General features: G+C 42.8%; 3 non-coding genes across 3 annotated transcripts; 1 reads left to right on the top strand and 2 right to left on the bottom strand.

Moving 5' to 3' along the window:
• Positions 1 to 3,825: 3,825 nt before the first annotated feature.
• Positions 3,826 to 3,907, bottom strand: TRNAL-UAG (transfer RNA leucine (anticodon UAG)). Its single transcript has one exon. It is a non-coding gene; the product is annotated as a tRNA-Leu (tRNA).
• Positions 3,908 to 7,051: 3,144 nt separating this feature from the next.
• On the top strand, positions 7,052 to 7,124 carry TRNAF-GAA (transfer RNA phenylalanine (anticodon GAA)). The gene has a single exon. It is a non-coding gene; the product is annotated as a tRNA-Phe (tRNA).
• A 2,211-nt stretch (positions 7,125 to 9,335) lies between these two features.
• TRNAL-CAG (transfer RNA leucine (anticodon CAG)) lies at positions 9,336 to 9,418 on the bottom strand. The gene has a single exon. It is a non-coding gene; the product is annotated as a tRNA-Leu (tRNA).
• Positions 9,419 to 10,805: the final 1,387 nt, after the last annotated feature.

Genomic DNA, 10,805 nt, shown 5'->3' with positions numbered 1-10,805 from the left:
CCCATTGATTATGTGTCCTGTGTAGACATTTATAAGTAAAAAATTTAGGGAGCAAATTAAATTGCACCTACACAGTCTATATAAATAGAGAACACAGCCCCTGGACAACCAGTTCAACAAGATCTTTATCAGTGTCTTGGTGTCGATATTAAAAGATGAAATTGGGCAATCAACCTCTGCCTCATAAGCTGGTTTTAAAATAATTGTAGCTGCATAATTGGAGGGCATCCAACTTGGAAGAGGCTGTAAACGTCCCCAGGAGATGAGGAGCCACCACTTCTTTATAGTTTTGGTAAAATTTATATGATAGCCTGTAGTGTAATATATATATATATGTATATATATATATATATAATTTCCAATATAAAAATGTGCAGGGGTTAATTTGCCCACATATCTGGGCAACGTTTCAGCTCCAAATGAGCCTTTCTCAAGCACCTGGCACAAGCGCAGGTGTTATTTTCTATTTGTATTTCCCTGTCGAGGCTTGGAGCAGTACCATGGGGGCTCATGCTGTATAGAGGGGACTATATTGGGGCCATACTGAGGTTGTGTGGGCTTTGATTGTGCATGGGGGGCTATTTGTGGACTCCTACTATATAGAGGGGACTATGTGTGGGCTTATGCTGTATATAGGGGGCTGTGTGTGGGCTGTGTAGAGGAGGCTGTTTGGAGTCATACTGTATCTGGAGGGGCAAGACGCTCAGCACAGTCGCCTCACACTTTTTACTCCATCATGGGGGCAGCTGTGGCAATACCAGGATTGTGGGCTTGGAGCAGGTCAGGAGTTCGGGCAGAGGTGGTTCTCTACACAAACGGCTTCTACAAGTTGAGTCTCGTTGGATCTATTTACTCCATTCTACAGCGCCCCAGGGAATCAATGAGGATTTTCACTTCACGGGCTTCCTGGGCTGAACTGGCTATCTGGATTCCAGCACTATGGGCCTGGTCTCAGCCTGGGGTTGGATAAGCCCTTGAGAAGGGACTTTATGACTGGTTCATATTTATGAATATGTCACACATTGGACTACCAGCTGGTGATCCGTTTTGATCTTCTGATGAGACTGGATGGGTTAGAACTTTTGTGGACTATTATTGTTTCTTTGGAAGAAAATATAGTGGCTGGTTAATCATCTTCCTCTCCTCCCCTCTTGGGGTTCATGATTTATAATGGTCCATGTTATATTGATATTTATATACATTTTGCAGTTGTGTTTCCATTACTGATTTGTATGTATCCTAATTTGTATATTATATTTGTATTTGTATATATTTTGTAGTTTTGTATCCATCATTGTATCTTAAATTTGGATTCCTGTCATGTTCTAATCATTTCTTGCCCTAACAGACATTTTGTGCCGTTTAGGAGTATTTGTGGTTTTACCTCTCTATGGGTGGGCAGTGGGTTCATGCCTCTATGCCCCGGGTTTTCATATTTAAAAATAATTTGTTTTCCTCTTCTCACCCATTACTTCGTTGCTGTGGTCACTACTTATTGATTTTGTCCGCTGCTGTTATTCTCTCTTGGTTTCTATGCGGACCGCTGGTTAGTTGACCGTCGCGGCGCATTGGAACTGTGTGGGCAGAGACGTCTGCCCACTTGTAGCGTCTTTTACCCTCTGCGCAGGCGCGGGCGGTCCTATACGTTTTTCAATGTCTTCACTCCCTGCTTTTCGGCCATGTTACTTCCGGCCTATGGCGGCGCACATGTTGGCGTCTACTGATCACCGTTTTCTGCATTTAAGGATGTTACTCGCTATGGTAAGCACTTCCCCTGACGAAGCGGTCCTTGTAACCGCGACACGCGTTGGGATCTCCCGCCTGTCGGTCCTGCTTTCTATTTGGCTGCTTGGTTACTATCCTCATTGTAGGTGATCGTATGGTAACCGTTCACTCACGGTGTTCTTTTGGGTTGGGGTTCCGTACGGGATTTTCCTGGCCTCTCACCCTTGCTTACGGATAGCAGGGGGTTCATTGCATTATCATATGCTACAGTGGTCACTGTGTCAGACCTTGAATTCATCTTGGTCTACCAGGGATACTTACAGGAGTGGGTTGTGTTTTCACTTCCCCTCCCCCCCTTGTTTTGGGGGTTACTGGGGTATATGCTCTTTATATTAGGGTGCTTTACCCATAAGTATTCGGTTCCTGAGTCATTTTTGCAGTACGTTATTTCATGGTGTTTTTTCATGCGTACCATCAAGCATGTTTTCATGTCTTTTTTTGCAGCAGTTATTCTTCAATGGACTTGATGGGGGGAGTATTTTTCTGTATCATTTTTAATTGCTTTTAATTATTGTGTTACCAATAAAGTTGCTCCTTTTTGATATCTATTATGGGTGGTGTGCATATACTTGTATAGTGGCTTCTTTTCTCTTTGCTTCAGTGACATTGCATCAGCCACTTGCTTTTGCACCCCCACCACTTTCGGATTAATACGTATTTAGTGAGTGCGCCAGCTATTTTGGTATTTTGAGTCATACTGTATATTAAGGGGCTTTGTATGGGCTCATACTGTACATAGGGCGGCTATAACCTGTCCAGCCAGGGTGCGATTTAGTGTAGGACCCAACACTTTAGATGTATTGCCATCACAATGTCCCGTCTGATGTGTGGTGTGGGAGTATTGCACAAAACTCCCGTTTGTGTTTGCAGATCGTCTCTGGACGATATCACACACTCAGGAACAGACACCGTGTTCCGCTTTAACCCCTTAAGGACCAAGGCCATTTCCGCTTTTGCGTTTCCATTTTTTTGCTCCCCTTCTTCCCATGGCCATAACTTTTTTTATTTTCCCATCAATATGGCCGTATCAAGGTTTGTTTATTGCGGGACGAGTTGTACTTTTGATTGGCACCATTGACTTTACCCATATCGTTTACTGGAAAGCGGCAAAAAAAATTGCACAAAAGTGCAATTCCACAATTTTTGGGGGGGATTTTCTTTTACCATGTTCACTAAATGCTAAAGCTGACCGGCCATTATGATTCTCCAGGTCATTACGAGTTCATAGACACCAAACATGTCTAGGTTTTCTTTTATTTAAGTGGTGAAAAAAAAAATCCAAAGTTTGTAGAAAAAAAACAAAACTTGCCATATTCCGAGCCCCGTAGCGTCTCCATTTTTCGGGATCTGGGACCGGGTGAGGGTTTATTTTTTGTGCGCCGATCTGACTTTTTTTATTAATACAATTTTGGTGTGTATACGATCTTTTGATCGCCCGTTATTGCATTTTATTGCAATGTTGCAGCGACCAAAGAAATGTAATTACGGCGTTTTGATTTTTTTTTCTCGCTACGCGTTTCCCGATGATTGGATTAATTCTTTTTATATGTTGATAGATTGGGCGATTCTGAATGCGGCGATACCAAATATGTGTACGTTTCATTTTTTTTATTGTTTTATTTTGAATGGGGGAATTGGGGGGTGATTTGAACTTTTATATTTTTTTAAAATATTCTTAAAACCATTTTTTTTACATTACCTTGTGCTGCATAGAGCAGAAATGCTCACTTGCTATGAGCGCCGATCGCCAATATATTCCGAAGTACGTGCAAATTCTGTGGCGCATTCTTAGGACCGGTGAGCAACGTCAAAAAAAAAAATTGCCAAAAAATCAAGTCCGTCAAACTCGTACCCAGCTTTCCCTAAAAAGGATACATGTATCTCCTATGACTTGTTCTTGTAGCTACAAAGGAGTTTGTTCCAGGAGAAGAAAGTTCATGAATTGCTTTTAGTCCCAGAAAAGTTTAGGATGCTGCAATAAGAACACGTTAAATAATAGACAATAAATATAGTGACACCTAGTGGTGAAATAAAAGATGATGGCAGCGGTGGGATTCGAACCCACGCCTCCAGAGAGACTGGAGCCTAAATCCAGCGCCTTAGACCGCTCGGCCACGCTACCAGGTGACTTTGCCATTTAATTGCATAGGAGAAGAGCCAATACCGGCAGGCCAAATCCTGCCCCCCTCCCACTGGTTAGAGTGGGCGTTACCCATTCATTTAACCCTTTCAGTTAAAACCTTAGCAGGTGTCCATTAAACTCACCATTTACAAAAAGTGATTTTATGACCACGAAGCGCTGATTTTTTTTTCCCCCTTACTTTAACATTTGTTGTCGGTCAGTAAAGTAAAAACTGAACTTTTTTCAGACAATTTTAGGAATTTGTTTGCAATTTTAAAGAGCATCCAAAAAGAGAGGAGGAACCCTCCCTAAAGTAAAATTTCGCTGTTATGTGATTGTGTCAGTCTATTAGCAACCGCTGATTGGCTGCAGCGCTGACTTGAAAATTTTGCTGGGGGTATCAGGAGACCTGGTGGAACATCGCTGATGCAAGAGGAGAGTATGATTCAGTAAATATTCAGGCCAGATGACTCAAACAATGGCACGGAACAGCCGCTACCTGCATGCAACAGTGTCCTCCCTTATTATACTATTATTACAGTGTCCTCCCTTATTATACTATTACAGTGTCCTCCCTTATTATACTATTATTACAGTGTCCTCCCTTATTATACTATTAGTGTCCTCCCTTATTATACTATTATTACAGGAGTCCTCCCTTATTATACTATTACAGTGTCCTCCCTTATTATACTATTACAGTGTCCTCCCTTATTATACTATTATTACAGTGTCCTCCCTTATTATACTATTAGTGTCCTCCCTTATTATACTATTATTACAGTGTCCTCCCTTATTATACTATTATTACAGTGTCCTCCCTTATTATACTATTACAGTGCCCTCCCTTATTATACTATTATTACAGTGTCCTCCCTTATTATACTATTATTACACCTATGCCGAGCGCTGCTTTTCTCCTTCCTGATTCAGAGCTTTTCTTTTTTTTCTCGTTTCTTTCTTTTGGTAATTTAAGAAACGATTATCCGTTCAAGAAGAGGTTTGCGCTGGCTGATTATCCTAGGAAAGCATGTTACACAATAAGGCCATGTTCACACGATCCTTTTTTTCATGCGGAATTGCCGCGATTTTCCCGCTGCGGGTCCGCAGCTGTTTTCCATGCAGGGTACATTACATTGTACCCTATGGAAAACAGGAACTGCTGTGCCCACAATGCGGAAAATAAAAAAAAAAAGCCGCGCTGAATAGCTGCGGGAAAAAAGAAGTACCATGTCACTTCTTATTTCGGAGCCGCAGCGGTTCTGCACCCATTGACCTCCATTGTGAGGTCAAACCCGCAGTAAAACCCGCAGATGAAAAAAATATCTGCGGGTTTTACTGCGGTTTGTGGTGCAGAACCGCTGCAGCAGGAAGTGCGGGGAAGCGGGCGGAAGTGCGTGGGCGGAGTGTGGCTGCCCCCCCGTGCTCCGATCCCGCCCCCCCGTGCTCCAATCCCACCTCCCCGTGCTCCGATGCCCCCCCCCAGTGCTCCGATGCCCCCCCCGTGCCCTAATCTCCCCCCCTTATACTTACCCGGCGTCCCGGTGTCCGTCCGGCCGTCTTCTCCCTGGGCGCCGCCATCTTGCAAAATGGCGGGCGCATGTGCAGTGCGCCCGCCGAATCTGCCTGCCGGCAGATTCGTTCCAAAGTGCATTTTGATCACTGAGATAGATTATATCTCAGTGATCAAAATAAAAAAAATAGTAAATGACACCCCCCCCCCTTTGTCACCCCCATAGGTAGGGACAATAAAAAAAAATTAAGAATTTTTTTTTTTTCCACTAAGGTTAGGGGTAGGGTTAGGGGTAGGGTTAGGGGTAGGGTTAGGGTTAGGGTATTTTCAGCCATTTTAACCCTAAAAAACTTCCTAGAAAACACACAGACTCTGCATAGAAAACTGCATAAAAAAAAGGATCAAAAAAAGGATCAAAAAACGCATCAAAAAACGCATCAAAAAAAGGACAAAAAAAGGACCAAAAAAAGGACCTGCGTTTTCTGCCAAGAGCTGCAGTTTTTTAAAAAACAGTCCTGAAAAAAAAGGATGGAAATCAGGAACGTGTGAACATACCCTTATCGTGCTGCCCATGTCACCCGACGAACAAGCAGAATCCTTGTTCGTCGGGCGAATTGACCTTTCAGGGAGCCGACGGTCAATTGTACTCACTAACTTGCCCCTATCCCTAAGTTTTTTTGGATGCAAATTGTTCTAATAAAAGACAGAAATGACAATGAAGAATCCAAATTTTAAGGCTGTGTTCACACTCTGCGGTTTTTTCCACCCCTCTGCAGTTGTTTTATTTTTTCTGCAGAAAATCCACTTTGTCTCCTGCCCACTGGTGTTTAATGACGCTGTTGAACCATATGGGTTTTTTTTTTCCCCTTAAAGGATTTTAGGGGGAGCCTGAAAGAACACACGATGAGATACAATTGCGTTTTAAAATACAGATTTTTAAATAGAGAATCTCAGTGTTTCCAGACTTATAATAAGAAAAAAGCACAGAAAAAAAAAGTATGAAAAACAGAAAACGCTGCAAAAACCTAAGTAAAAAAAAAAAGAAGCGGGGAAAAAAATGCAACATGTCCACACTTGGGAGCATGGACTGAGAGTTATAGATCACACTGCACATTAGTCCAGTCATGTGGTTTTAATTGGATTAATTCATTAATTAATCCAATAATTAAATTATTTATTTATTTTAATTATTTCATACATATTCTTTAAAAAAATAATTTGCCGAAGCCGTTATATCAGATAACATGTCAAGTGAATTTTGTTTTGTTTAATAAATAAAAGTCTTAGATGAATAATAAATAAATGAAGAAACATTATTCTAGTTTTGCTGGTACTGTCAATGAAACTGAAAGGGAGAAGACACAGATTTTGACAGTGAGGCTGATGAATGAGTGGAACAGGCGGCCACGAGAGGTGGTGAGTTCTCCTTCAATGGAAGTCTTCAAACAGGCTGGACAGACATCTGTCTGAGATGGGTTGGTGAGTCCTGCATTGAGCCGGGGGTTGGATTAGATGACCCCGGAGATCCCTTCCAATTTCAACATTCTAGGATTCTATGATTGTTCTGTTACTTTAGCTCAGTTTTCTGTATAGAACACTCATGTCAGGAAGTGACAGTCAGCGCTCATACCGCCGAAATAGCTCAGTTGGGAGAGCGTTAGACTGAAGATCTAAAGGTCCCTGGTTCGATCCCGGGTTTCGGCATAAGTTTTTTTTAACCACTTATTTACCAGTAATTGTACATTTCTAATGTCTTGGAGGTTACATGGTGGAAAGAGGCTAGGATGAAATTGTATATATCAAGTTTTTCCTTAAATTTAGCTAGTATAATGTATATATAAATATACATATATAATGTGTGTAAATATAAAATATATTACACACACATAAATATATATATATATGCACTAGATGGTGGCCCGATTCTAACGCATCGGGTATTCTAGAATATGCATGTCCACGTAGTATATTGCCCAGCCACGTAGTATATTGCACAGCGACGTAGTATATTGCCCAGCCACGTAGTATATTGCCCAGCCACGTAGTATATTGCCCAGCCACGTAGAATATTGCCCAGCCACGTAGTATATTGCCCAGCCACGTAGTATATTGCACAGCCACGTAGTGTATTGCCCAGCCTTGTAGTATACAGAACAGAGCCACGTAGTATATTGCCCAGCCACGTAGTATATTGCCCAGTCACGTAGTATATTGCCCAGTCACGTAGTATATTGCCCAGCCACGTAGTATATTGCCCAGTCACGTAGTATATTGCCCAGCCACGTAGTACGGTATATTGCCCAGCCACGTAGTATATTGCACAGCCACGTAGTGTATTGCCCAGCCTTGTAGTATACAGAACAGAGCCACGTAGTATATTGCCCAGCCACGTAGTATATTGCCCAGCCACGTAGTATATTGCCCAGTCACGTAGTATATTGCCCAGTCACGTAGTATATTGCCCAGCCACGTAGTATATTGCCCAGTCACGTAGTATATTGCCCAGCCACGTAGTACGGTATATTGCCCAGCCACGTAGTATATTGCCCAGCCACGTAGTATATTGCCCAGTGACGTAGTATACAGCACAAAGCCACGTAGTATATTGCCCTGTCACGTAGTATATTGCCCAGTCACGTAGTATATTGCCCAGCCACGTAGTATGTTGCCAAGTCACATCATAGTATATTGCCCAGCCACGTAGTATATTGCCCAGCCACGTAGTATGTTGCCAAGTCACATCATAGTATATTGCCCAGCCACGTAGTATATTGCCCAGTGACGTAGTATACAGCACAAAGCCACGTAGTATATTGCCCAGTCACGTAGTATATTGCCCAGTCACGTAGTATATTGCCCAGCCACGTAGTATATTGCCAAGTCACATAGTATATTGCCCAGCCACGTAGTATATTGCCCAGCCACGTAGTATATTGCCCAGCCACGTAGCATATTGCCCAGTCACGTAGTATATTGCCCAGCCACGTAGTACGGTATATTGCCCAGCCACGTAGTATATTGCCCAGTGACATAGTAAACAGCACAAAGCCACATAGTATATTGCACTGTCACGTAGTATATTGCCCAGCCATGTAGTATATTGCCCAGTCACGTATGTCACAGGTTAAAAAATAAAAAATAAACATATACTCACCTTCCTTGTAGTTTGGTCACATGACCGTGACGTCATGGCAGGTCCTTGTCGCCTACCATCCTTGGCACCGGAACTTGCCACTTGCATGGAGCGGTCACCGGAGCGTTGCGAGGAGCGGGAAAGGTGGCGGAAGGTGAGTATATAATGATTTTTTATTTTTTTTATTATTTTTAACATTGGATGTTTTTACTATTCACGCTGCATAGGCAGCATCAGTAGTAAAAACTTGGTCACACAGGGTTAATAGCGGCGGTAACGGAGTGAGTTACCCGCGACATAACGCGGTCCGTTACTGGCATTAACCCTGTGTGAGCGGTGACTGGAGGGGAGTATGGAGCGGGCGCCAGGCACTGACTGCAGGGGAGTAGGGGAGGGACTAATCGGACTGTGGCCGTCGCTGATTGGTCGCGGCAGCCATGACAGGCAGCTGGTGAGACCAATCAGCGACTTGGATTCCATGACAGACAGAGGCCGCGACCAATGAATATCCGTGACAGACAGAAAGACGGAAGTGACCCTTAGACAATTATATAGTAGATATGTATATATACACACACACACATACATAACAGAAAAATATGCACAAATAAATATATACATACAGTACACATAAAAATAAAAACACACACACATATATATAAACATTTATAGTGAATATATTAGGCTATATGACCTGAGGAATGTTGAAACACACGCTGCCCCTTTTTCTAAGTTCTGTGATAAGTTTTTTTTTCTTCTTTTACAAAAAACTATCCATTTGCTGTCAGAAGTGGGATTCGAACCCACGCCTCCAGGGGAGACTGCGACCTGAACGCAGCGCCTTAGACCGCTCGGCCATCCTGACCGCCGGCTCTGAGGACAGGACTGTCAGTACAAACGATCACACAGGGAACAATGTGGTGCAGGAAGACCCCTGAGAGGTCAGACCCCCAGGTGACACACCGTTCACACCACCAGGGACTCCTGTACGAATAGTGATACTTGTGTAACAAGAGTCCGCACCGGGATAGGTTCACATGTGGGGTTTTTCTTCTGTGTATTTGATGCATAAAATATTCAGTGGGTTCCTGCCACCGCTCTGGTTTTTGGAGAAGTGAAAATACCCTACAAAAACGCAATGTGTGAACATATCCTAAAGTGTCTAGTATAAACTGCGTTAATCATTAAAAAACAAACCGAGTGCTACTCACCCTCCCCAGGTCCTGGGCCGACTCGCCGCCGCAGCTTTGGTCTTCGCGCTTTAGATGCAGTGGAGATATCACTGGTCACATCCAATCACTGTGCTCAAGGGTTCTGCCTATGTATACATCACGAACCGCTGCACTTAACGATTGGCTGCAGCCAAACAACAGAGACTGCAGCGGAGAGACGGCGCTGGACCTGGTGAGGGTAATAATCAGTTTTTTGTTTTTTTTTAATAATTAAAGCAATTTACAGTAGAAAGTTTTCTGAACGAGGACAAGCCATTTACAAAGGGAAAAAACGCAGCTTTTCTGCATAGTGGGAACATGGTGTAAAGTAAGTCTATGGCCTGAAGGTGCAAATAGAATCAGGAGACGCCGTCGATTTCTACGCCTGTACGCAGCGGGCAGGGGATTTAGATTTGCACTTTGGTCAGGACATGGATGCTGTGTTTGGTCCGTCAGCCACGGAGGATTTTTTTTAAGTGGATCTGCTCCAAAATCCTCATCAAAATCCTCTCCCTGATTCATTCAATGGAAAACCAACTTTGTACTGCAGTTCATCCAGCAAGATCGAACCTTTTTTCTGATGACGCAGTGAGATGTCACTTCTCTGAGGAGGATCCCTTGTGGAATCCGCTCAAAATTTGACACTTTAAAAAAAGGTGTTGTGTGTACAAAGCCTGAAAATTGCAGCAGGTGTAAAGAGACATATGGCAGCATTATTGGGCCGATTCGCTGGGATGAAATAATCTACTGCCATCCATGTACACCTGCCCGGAAGTTTATCTTCATACAGTTTGCATGGATTTTGGGGTCCCAAAAAAAATGTCAACAACAAGCTATGTAAACAAAGAATTGTGTAAACAATCAGCTGTGCAAACAACTAGCTGTGTAAACAATGAGACATGTAAACAATGAGCAGTGTAAATATGAAACAATGTAAGCAAAGAGCCATGTACACAATAAGCAGAGTAAATAATAAAGTGTAAAGAAAAAACAGTGCAAACAATGAGCTGTGCAAACAATGAACCATGTAAACAAAGATCC

The sequence above is a fragment of the Ranitomeya imitator genome, chromosome 10 (genome assembly GCF_032444005.1).
Source record: "Ranitomeya imitator isolate aRanImi1 chromosome 10, aRanImi1.pri, whole genome shotgun sequence".
Taxonomy (NCBI): Eukaryota; Metazoa; Chordata; class Amphibia; order Anura; family Dendrobatidae; genus Ranitomeya; species Ranitomeya imitator.
This window is presented reverse-complemented; position numbering and strand designations above follow the sequence as displayed.